General features: G+C 38.1%; 1 protein-coding gene across 3 annotated transcripts in view; it reads left to right on the forward strand.

The window, feature by feature from the left end:
- LOC131688869 (thymidylate synthase) overlaps positions 1–12,020 on the forward strand; it is an 888,839-nt gene that overhangs the window by 647,107 nt on the left and 229,712 nt on the right. The window lies entirely within an intron of this gene.

Below are 12,020 nucleotides of genomic sequence, written 5' to 3' on the forward strand. Positions count from 1 at the left end.
CGGAGTAAGTCAAAAACTATTGCAACGAATTAACAAAAGTGGCTATCCTAGAATTATAGGACATTTCCACATTGTTCGACGAGGAATACTTCTAGTAAATTTATAATAAACGTCTTGAAACAAGCAATTTCATTGTCCAACAATAAATTATAAAGTTAATTAACATTTCGTGTTACTGTTTCTAAGAACAATATTAGAAATGTTGAAATGTATTAAAATATCATTTTTTATAAGTTAAGTACAACCACCCAACCCCGTCTACTCCCGCCCTCCCCTCATTTACAGACTAAGTGAATTGAATTCCAAGTGCATTCACGTTCATGCCTTTCACTATACTGCCTATGATTGCAAGTCAGTCCCATGAAGATAGGAAATCCCATAGAAAACGGGGCAAATAAGCGATCTTGGGTAGTATACAGTCGTGATTCGCTGGTTGGGCCACAGCCTTGTCCAACTAACGAATTTGATTCGATAGCTGGACCGACTGACAAATGCCAAAAACTCTATAAAGAAGATGTTGGCAGTGTAAATGCATCTGTTCTTATGTCTAAATATTGTCAAGGTAAATTTGGCACGAGCTTTTTAGTTGGACAATTGTCCAACTAGCGGAGGTTCAACTAAAAAGCGGTCCAGTTAAAAAGTGTCCAACCAGCGAATCACGACTGTACACCACAACACAATATTATCCCTTGAAAATATGATGAACCACCGGATGAAATGAGATGGTGATGATGTAACAGGTATGATCTGTGTCCTGCCATGCGTACCTATTAGCAATTAAATCCAGCGTTTTTGAACTAAGCGCTGCAGAGTGTGTGATAAACCATTATTGTTGTGATCTTCTTTTTACTACTGGTCCTGAATTAAAAACTTTGCGCGAGAAAAATACACGCATTTTCTTTCTTCTCGAATCTTAGTTTCCACAGTCCCCACAATCATCACCATTTGTTCGCAGCGATTTTCGTTGGACACTATCATTAGCTTTCGTATTGGCCTCCACATATAAAAATTTTCGGGCTTTTACAAGCTTCAAAGCCAATGAAATTCAGCTTCTTGCTAGCATCCCATCAATCGGATCCTGGGACACATCATGCCCAGGTTGACATAATGCTACATCTTCCAGTTCAATCCAAGCTGCTTAGATGCACTAATTTTTACTTCCACGCAGAAAACATACAGCATAATCAAAACTGTGGGTAATTGAATACAAACAAATACTGTTCATTGTATCAAACGACAAAATAATTGGTGTGAATCGAGGTTTGAAAGTATATTTTCATTAAAGTTACAATAAACTTTTAATTTCAATAATTATTTTAATTTCTGTACACTTTAAAAAAATGTTATTGAATTCAATCAAATAATTTATTGTCTCACAACCGATAGTTTTATTTATTGAGCTCAATCCATAGCTTTATTTAAAATAAAAATCTTTCACGAGTCGAATCAAAATTCACGCAGAACACTTCTGCATAACATTTATCGCGAGATCCTATTTTTTACATTTTCCTTTGTTTTGCCTACTTTCTGCGAATAGCAACATCGGCGTCGGTTGGAAGAAGTTACCAAATATAGACACTCGCTGTAAACCGAAACGATAAGTTTCCTTTTCCCAACCTGTTTACCAACCGCCGGTGCGGTGTCGTGTTATGATGACGGTTAGTAAATTGCTTATACCCACGCCCGGTGCTGATAGTCTTATGACAAAGAAAAAAACAGACAACATTCCCAGTTTGTTGGCTTGCTATAAGCCAAAAAGCTTATAGCAAGCCAACGGGTGCCTCTAATGGCATGGGTAATTTCTATGCAGATCAACCATAAGCATTAGCTAGGTTCTTGTTTCGGTAGCAAAACTTTTCCTACCATAGTTTTTTTTCTGGGAATGGTTGGCTTATATTTTCAACATTATTGATACAAATTTCCTTTTGAGATTTCCTCTGGTTTTGGAAAGTATACCGAAATGTAATGATGGATTATGCAAGAAGAATATTTGCTTCGTCTAGTCGCCAGTCAACAATAACATTGTTTAATATATATTGTCTTTAAATTGTTGATGGAACCAACTTTTGTTTATTGTTTTTCCCGAATAAAGGAGGAAAGTTGGGTAAACTTTGAGTTCCAATACCATTATTTTGTAACCTGACATTTTTGCTATCGCATGGAAAAGTATAATATTGGACATAATTATTTATAACGCATAATTTTACGAATCAGTTATGATTCATTTTTATAAGAAATCTTCTGTGCACATTTGTGACACGTCATACATATTTTATCATCAATACACACTTATGACACGTATGCGAGCGACTTTGGTTAACATTTTAAACAAAAACTGTAAATATGGTAAACCGATCTTCGCACAAATCGAAAGATTACTTTAGAAAAGATGGAAGCACTGAATGACTTCTCCGAAAAGATTCTAACATTTATAAATTTTATGATATTCAATCTCAAACTTTAAAAATTGTTTTTCTCGAAAAATGCTAAATGAAATGTTTTCCGAAATCCGTGATTTTATCCGTTCCTTTCTTTTTGTACTCTTCAGAAGTTTTCTAGGCAAACTACACACCCCAAAACACATATCTCGTGCAATAATTGCAACTTGCAAATAATGCTAGCATCGCTTGCAATTTTACAATTAAAACTCCTTGCAATTTTGGAGTTATATAGAATCACACAGGCGGACAATCGGGCGTTCGAGGAGGACGATTATGTCAGTGTAGCAGCCGACGGGAATATACCGGCGCCCACTATGAATGAGGTTAACGAGGCTATTGAACAGCTCAAGAACAACAAGGCACCCACTGAGACGTCCAAAAAATTGTTTCAAAATCGTTCAACACGGGTCCAACGATGGACGTTCGTTGAACGGTTATTTGGACGATGTCAAAATTGGTCCAACGAATGTCCTTCATTGGACGATTTTGAAACCAACCGTTCTTAGAGGGCAGCTTCACAGTAGCACGACTTAGAACAAAAGGTGGACTAAAGTTCAAACTTTTTCGTATCGGTTCATATAGGACGTTTTTATGTAATTTTGGTACGCTGAATTCGTTTTCGATATTAAAACATTTCAAAAATGAACAGTTACTGTTCATTAGGGTGTCTCAATTTTTTTTAAATCGTTCTTAAAATTTGTGTATATTAATTTTCGTGTGCTAAATCGTTTTGCCTTTCTCATACAAAGAAAGGCTATGCAATCACTGTAAAAATCGACTTTTTAACCGAGCCCCGGAGGGCCGAGTGTCATACACCATTCGATTCAGTTCGTCGAGATCGGCAAATGTCTGTGTGTGTATGTATGTGTATATGTGTGTGTATGTGTGTGTGTATGTGTGTGTGTGTGTCATTTAAACTCACACAATTTTCTCAGAGATGGCTGAACCGATTTTCGCAAACTTAGTTTCATCTGAAAGGTATAACGCTCCCATAAGCTGCATTTGAATTTTTAGTTGATCCGACTTCCGGTTCCAGAGTTACGGGTTGAAGAGTGCGGTCACACAGCAAATTCCCATATAAACTGGTACCACCATGATGTTAAAATGATGTAAAACATATTAAAATTGATGTAACATTACTCTAGTTTGCGGGTCTGGATCACTAATGATCAATTAAAGCAGCTTTGACCACATTGGCCACCTATGACGGTTCATGACGCCCCCTGGGAACCCGCCAAGTTCCTAAGCTAATATCACACCCATTCCCCAAAGAATTCTCTACCGATTTTTACAAACTTGATTTCAAATGAAAGATACAGTAATATCATTGACTGCTGCTGAATTTCATTCGGTTCTGACTCTTGCTTCCGGAGTTACAGGGGTGTTAGTAAGGATACACTGGAATTTCCAATATAAATCGGTACAATCGTAATACCTCAGAAGCTAAAAACTATTGAAATGGTCACCAAATTACTTCTAATCGCAGATCTAGATCACTGATTGCCAATCAAACATTCTTTGAATGTATTGTCCACTATCGACGATTCCGGAAGTCCGGAATTCCGGGCATATTCGACAATTAAAATCTCATCGGTTCTTCGGTGATGACAACCGATTTTCTCAAACCAAGTTTCAAATGGAAGGCAAAATATGCAGTTGAGTATTGCGTCGCCGTTCTGCGATGAATGTAAAAAGTTGAAATTTTTTCCAAAATGTAAACACAACTGTTGAATTTGTAAATCTAGGTCACCAACAGTCATTCAAAGTCTCTTTGGCCACACTGGCCACCATCGACGGATTCGGAAGCATCCAAATTCAGAATAACGGTTATATTGGTTTCTCGAAAATGGCTAGAACGATTTGATCAACTTAGTCTCAAATGAAAGGTGTTGAGTCCCCGGAAACTGATATTAAATTCCATCTCCATCCGACTTCCGGCTCCGAAGTTACGGGTTGTGGAGTGCGATCACATAGAAAACTCCGATTCAAACCGATACCGCGATGAATGCAAAAAGATTCTCTTATATATACTTACCAAGTGTAATAAGAATGAAAGATATTTCCATAATGTTATATTGTACGAACCAGCTATTAAATCATAGTTTGGAGAAATGAGAAAGGCACAATTGCATCTCTAGGTGGATTAAAACAGGTTTTTGATATTAACATTTGCAAAAAAAAATTCATTGTACATTAGGGTGGCTCAAAATAATTATTTTGTTGTGAAGATTCAAAAAAATTTTAAAGACATTTTTGTGCGCTGAATTCCTATGTTGGTTATATAAAATAGAAATTAACTTTACTACTTATTAGAGTGGCTCAAAAGTAAATATTTTATCTTTAAGAAAGATTTCTTTTAATTGTAATTTTGGAATATATTTACCGTATTGAAACGAATTGATTGACATCTCATTATGGGGCTTTAGAAATGACTATATTATTTTTAAGGATCAAATAAGATGTAATCGACTAATTTTGGAAAGTTTAATTCATTAGTGGGTTGCTTGGTATGAAAACTACATTTTTTTTTCATTTTCAAAACAAACATTTTGAGCATCTTAGTGGAATATTGATTTAAATTCACTAATTAACAAGATGGATGTTTTTCTCGAAAAATGCTAAATGCCGCTTGTCATTAGATAGCACAACAGTAACGGAATATTGAAATGTTTTTCGAAATCCGTGATTTTATCCATTCCTTTCTTTTTGTACTCTTCAGTAGTTTTCTAGGTAAACTACACACCCCAAAACACATATCTCTTACAATAATTGCAAGCAACAATCACTTGCAAATAATGCTAGCATCGCTTGCAATTTTACAATTAAAACTCCTTGCAATTTTGGAGTTATATTGAATCACACAGGCGGACAATCGGGCGTTCGAGGAGGACGATTATGTCAGTGTAGCAGCCGACGGGAATGTACCGAAATACGTGATTTTATCCATTCCTTTCTTTTTGTACTCTTCAGTAGTTTTCTAGGTAAACTACACACCCCAAAACACATATCTCTTACAATAATTGCAAGCAACAATCACTTGCAAAGATGCTAGCATCGCTTGCAATTTTACAATTAAAACTCCTTGCAATTTTGGAGTTATATTGAATCACACAGGCGGACAATCGGGCGTTCGAGGAGGACGATTATGTCAGTGTAGCAGCCGACGGGAATGTACCGGCGCCCACTATGAATGAGGTTAACGAGGCTACTCAACCGCTCAAGAACAACAAGGCAGCTGCAAAGTGGCACGACTTAGAACAAAAGGTGGACTAAAGTTCAAACTTTTCCGTATCGGTTCATATAGGACGTTTTTATGTAATTTTGGTACGCTGAATTCGTTTTCGATATTAAAACATTTCAAAAATGAACAGTTACTATTCATTAGGGTGTCTCAATTTTTTTTAAATCGTTCTTAAAATTTGTGTATATTAATTTTCGTGTGCTAAATCGTTTTGCCTTTCTCATACAAAGAAAGGCTATGCAATCACTGTAAAAATTGACTTTTTAACCGAAGCCCGGAGGGCCGAGTGTCATACAAGATTTTCTCAAACCAAGTATCAAATGGAAGGCAAAATATGCAGTTGAGTATTGCGTCGCCGCCCCTCCCACCCGCCTTGCCCTTACACCTACCTCCTTCATCACTCCCCTCCTCTTGGACCACCCTCACGCCCGCATTTCCTTCATCCACCCCGTATACCGAAATAAGATGAAGGATTTCTGACGCATCCTCCACTCCCACTCTACTAACTCCCCATTCCCTACACGTTCAAACCCATTCCACCAACATTTCCAAATTATAATCACATGAAGATAACATTGAACTCATGCTTATTAAGCTAATTAAATATTATTCTTTTGCCTTTCTTATATAGAAAGGTTATGCAATTGCTCAAAAAAACGACTTTCTAACCGAGGCCCAGAGGGCCGAGTCTCATATAACATTCGATTCAGTTCGCCGAGATCGCAAAATATCTGTGTGTATGTATGTGTGTATGTATGTATGTGTGTATGTGCGGATTTGTTAACAAAATGTCCACATCGGTTTCTCGGAGATGGCTGAACCGATTTTTACAAACTAAGATTCAAATGAAAGGTATAATATTCCCATAGGTTGCTATTGAATTTCATTTTCAACCGACATCTTGTTCCGGATTACGAGTTGAAGAGTATGGTTATAAAACAAAATTTGTTGAGTTGTCCACATCGGTTTCTCGGAATTTTCTGAACCGATTTTAACAAACTTGATTTTAAATGAAAGGTCCATCAGCTGCTGTTGAATTTTGTGTGGATCCGAGTTCTGGTTCCTGAATTACAGGGTGATACGTACGATCACGCAGCAAATCCCGATTCCAACGAACTCTGCGATGAATGTAAAAAGGTGATTTTTTTTTCCAAAATGTAAACACAACTGTTGAATTTGTAGATCTAGGTCACCAATAGTCATTCAAAGTTTCTTTGGCCATACTGGCCACCATCGACGGATCCGAAAGCATCCAATTTCAGAATAACGGTTATATTGGTTTCTCGAAAATGGCTAGACCGATTTAATCAATTTAGTCTCAAATGAAGGGTGTTGCGTCCCCGGAAACTGATATTAAATTCCATCTCCATCCGACTTCCGGCTCCGAAGTTACGGGTTGTGGAGTGCGATCACATAGAAAACTCCGATTCAAACCGATACCGCGATGAATGGAAAAAGGTACTTATATACTTATATATACTTACCAAATGTAATAAGGGACCATCCATAAATGACGTAGCATTATATGGGGGAGGGGGGAGTTTTGTATTTTGTGATGATGTGTGACGACAGGGGGGTAGGAGGTCATGTCATGCTACGTAGCTTTTTTAAAGGGGAATAGGGGTTGACCTGATGCCACGACAATCTTACCCGTTTCATCTAGCTAACATCGTTTTTGTTTTTTTTTTGTTTTTTTTTTTTGTTTTTTTTACGGGGACAACGAGGGGGGTGAGGGTTACCGTCAAGCTACGTAATTATCAGGGGGGTATATAGAATTTTGTGACGAAATGCTACGATGGGGGAGGGGGATGTTAAAAATCACTCAAAAATGCTACGTCATTTATGGATCATCCCTAAGAATGAAAGACATTTCCATAATGTTATATTTTACTATGTTTTAATTGCCGCAAGGTTCTACTGCCAACAAAATCGATACAGCATAATGTTATATTGTACGAACCAGCTATTAAATCATAGTTTGGAGAAATGAGAAAGGCACAATTGCACCTCTAGGTGGATTAAAACAGGTTTTTTTTTTTCATTTTCAAAACAAATATTTTGAGCGTCTTAGTGGAATATTGATTTACATTCACAAATCAACAAGATGGATAACGATTTTGTTTTCGCAGGTGTGTTTTAAGTTACTTAGATTGCTTATTTCATACCTTAAATTAAAAGAAATCCAAAATCCTTTTTTCGCGTATATGGTTCATTTAAAAATGGTCTTATTTTATTTGGACAATATCGCATACCCTTAAGCTATATCAGTGCTATGCAAACTTGGAAAAAAATAGTCTCACCAAATGACTAGAACTCAAATGTGTTCACTCAATTTGACACTTTTTGCTTAAGTTAGCAAAAATAGTTCATTAAACATTTTATGACACATTTCAGATGGTTGAAAATATTTACTGAATTTTAAGCATTCTTAATTCCTTTACCACTTAAAAACCATACTTCCCACTCGGTTCCTAACTCTTGATCACTAGTAAAACCCTTGTAGATCATGCTCTAAATGCAATTTGAAAGTTGTGCATAAATTAGTGTCATTATTCTAGTCATAAAGTGAATATTCAAATTAAATATTAATAATAACCAATTTTGACTACTTATCGCAAGTTTTCGCAAAACTAGCCTAGGGTCATTTTAAAGAGAAAATGAAAAGCTTTCGAAGGAGCATAGTGTGGTCGCGGGCATTCTCGGGCGTCGTTGTTGTTATCGCTCTAGAAGTTCGAATTCAATAAAAAAAATCATGACAAACAGTTATCTAAACACTAACTAAACCTACTAGTGACTTATTTTTGGCGATTTTACGATGTTATTTTATCACACGGATGATTTTGGTGAAGTAATGCAATTCATAAAATCAACCGTTTCTTTGAAAAACGAGAATAACCGTATGTAGTTCCTATGGCCAAATAATGCAAAAAAACACTTGAGTTATGCCCTTCAAAAAGCTGTCAAAAATTCATATTGCATTCAAATCACCTAAAATCTCGCGAAAATGTCTCTGATGGCTCAGCTGATACGAGAAAAATACTAGCGAGAATATCGCATAACCATCATATATGGACTTAAGTCCGGGCTCGTCCCACTGTGAGTTGGTGAGGATGGTCTAGAAGCGGATCTCTCAAGGTGGGTCCGGAGAAACAGAAAGCATGCACCGAATAATCGAATTGGACTGTGAAAACTACAGAGCGATCACAGTGACAAATGCCGCTTACAAAGTGCTATCCCAGATTCTGTTCCGGCGCCTATCACCGCTGGTAAATGGTTTTGTCGGGAGTTATCAGACCGGTTTCATCAACGGCAGATCAACAAACAACCAAATCTTTACTATACGGCAAATCCTTCTATAATCCCGTGAATACCAGGTTCCGACACATCAACTGTTCATCGACTTTAAACCCGCATATGACACGGTGGACCGTATAGAGCTATGGAAAATGATGGACGAGAACGGCTTCCCTAGGAAGCTGACAAGACTGATTAAGGCTAGGATGGATGGTGTAAGGTGTTGTGTCAAAATTTCGGGCGGCCTCTCGGGTCCGTTTGAAACACGCAGGGGACTAAGACAAGGCGATGGGTTGTCCTGCCTGCTGTTCAATATAGCGCTGGAAGGTGTAATGCGAAGAGCGGGGTTCAACATGCGGGGCACGATTTTCACGAGGTCCGGAAAGTTCGTGTGCTTCGCTGACGGCGTGGACATAATCGGTAGAAACAAGGAGACGGTAGCAGATCTGTATACCGGACTGAAGCGCGAAGCAGCACGAGTAGGACTGAAGATAAATGTGTCTAAGATGAAGTACATGCTGGCTGGCGGAACCGATCGCGATAGGGAACGCTTGGGCAATAGCAATACGATCGACGGCGACGAGTTCGAGGTGGTTGACGAGTTCATCTATCTAGGCTCATTGGTGACTGCGGACAATAACACCAGCCGGGAGATCAGAAGGCGTATTATCTCTGGAAGTTGTGCTTACTATAGGCTCCACAAAGCTTTGAGATCCAGGAAGCTACACCACCGCAAGAAATGCGGCATGTAAAACCAGTGCGGTAAAATTTCAAGTCATTCATTTGAATGTGAACAAACTATACTGCTCAGTCAAATCTGACAACCTTTCTTCTCATTATTACCTACCATGTGAATTGAAATGATTTGACAGGTCCGAATGAATCATTCACAAATTCATTATATTCGGTCACTCACTCACATTCATTTAAATAAACATACGTTCATTCAATGCGCCATTCATGATCGGTTGAATCCTTTATACATGTCAATTGAGTCCACGTCATTTCATTTGAAACAGTTGTTCACATTCAATTGATTTTACCTGCGGTTCATCAAGCGTTCATTACCGGAATGGATGGTTCAAAACGTAAAAATGAGCAAAGGAAAAACCTTTCCGAAATTGCTGCTAGGTTTGTTCATCGTAACGGAGATCGGGCGTTCTATCGAATTGAAGGGTCGGATGATGGTTGCACATACATCCAATCGAAATATGATATCGGAAACTTCATTCGGCATTTTCGAACTCGTCATACTGCTTTGGCTATAAAACACGGACTAACCGGTGAAGAAACTGTTAAAAAAGCACGGAGTATCCCTAAGAAATCAGTGGCCATTGATAAGCAATTGTTGGTTGATTCAGCAATAAAACTTGTTGCTTATCACAATCTTCCGTTGTCATGCTTCGATTGGGAAGGTCTTCGACAGATTTTTGATCCGTTGGGTGCAGCTTTGGGACTTACGCTAAATAGACCAAACGCCAAAGCACATATCAAGCAGGGGGTCTCCAAAATGGTACCAGCCATGGCGGCTGAGATGAAGACTCGGTTGCTTTGCTTGATGATAGACTCAGCTAGTCGGTTGAATCATCATGTATTGGGAATCGGTGTTCAATATGTTGTAGGTAGCAAAATACTAGTTAGAACTTTAGGTAAGTTTACACAAGATAGGTTAAAATGTTTCTAATAACAATCATTATAAGGTATGATTGAGGTGAAGGACAGGCAAATTGCCGCTTACCTCAAAGATAAAGTGCTGGAGATATTGGCTCGCTACGATCTTAAGATTGAACAAATATTTTCAATAACGGTTGACAACGGCGTAAACATGCTTCCGTGTATAATTGAATCATCAATTATAACACTGTATGAAGAAATGGATGATGTCGACAACACAAATGATCGTGCTGATGAGGTTGCTGAAAAGCTTACAAATGAGTTTCATGATCAAGCTCGGGATAACCTGAATATGGTAAGATGTGCAGTTCATACTCTGCAACTTGCTATCCTCGATGTTGTGAACAGAAGCAACGATATGGTAAAGAAAATTACAGAGGTTGCCAAGCGCTGCAAAAATATAAAATATAAAACGTTTTTCGATTACCACCATGCCAAATATCCTCCGGTGTGGTGCCAAACTAGGTGGGGAGGTATTTATAAAATGTTCGAATGTTTCATGGATCAGAAGATGTTCTCTCAACTTTCCGAAGAATTTTCTGAACTAGGTAAAACTCATGCTGTGGGTAATGAATTGTTAGAATGTTTATTTAAATGCTTTCTAGATCTTTCGCCGAGCTGGGAATCCAGGATTATTTGGAAGCCTTTAAACCATGTTACATTTGTACGAAAAAGTTGCAGGTGAAGCACACATCACTGAGCGACTTTTATATCTAATGGCTGATGACCATATGTTCAGTGGAGAAATTAAAAAGCAATCCATTTTCTCACGAATTAACAGAAGCATTATCATCAGCAGACTTGAAAATCTGCGTGCATCAATGGCCTTTAAAATGGCCGTGCATCTCGACCCTCGTTTCAATTATGTCGATTCGAAAATATTTACGGGGGAAGAGAAAGAGTACATTCAGGTAATGAATTAAACATAAATTGTTTAAAAGCGTCTTTTATTATAGTTTTTCACTGCTAGAGATTCATTATACAAACATGGGAAAGAATAAAGAAATTGGATCCTCACCGTTGGACTCAGCCAACATGTTCTTGAAACGTGACTGATGTGTCAAACGAAAGTGATGATTTTATTACTGCGATGTTCGGTGGGTCGCTTGCCACTGTTGATGCTTTAAGTACAACATTTCAACAGCAGCTACGAGCACTCCAAGCTGAACAGCGTCAAAGTACAAAATATGACGTATGGAGTCATTGGATGAACCGAAAAACGAGCCATCCTGAGCTATCTGCTGTAGCATCTGTAGTCATGCCTGTACCAGCCACCCAATCTACAGTAGAAAGATCGTTCAGTTCCCTGGCATTAATCCTTTCACCCCATCGTTCAACATTGGCAGAGGATACGCTTGAACACATTTTGC

The sequence above is a fragment of the Topomyia yanbarensis genome, chromosome 1 (assembly GCF_030247195.1).
Source record: "Topomyia yanbarensis strain Yona2022 chromosome 1, ASM3024719v1, whole genome shotgun sequence".
Classification (NCBI taxonomy): Eukaryota; Metazoa; Arthropoda; class Insecta; order Diptera; family Culicidae; genus Topomyia; species Topomyia yanbarensis.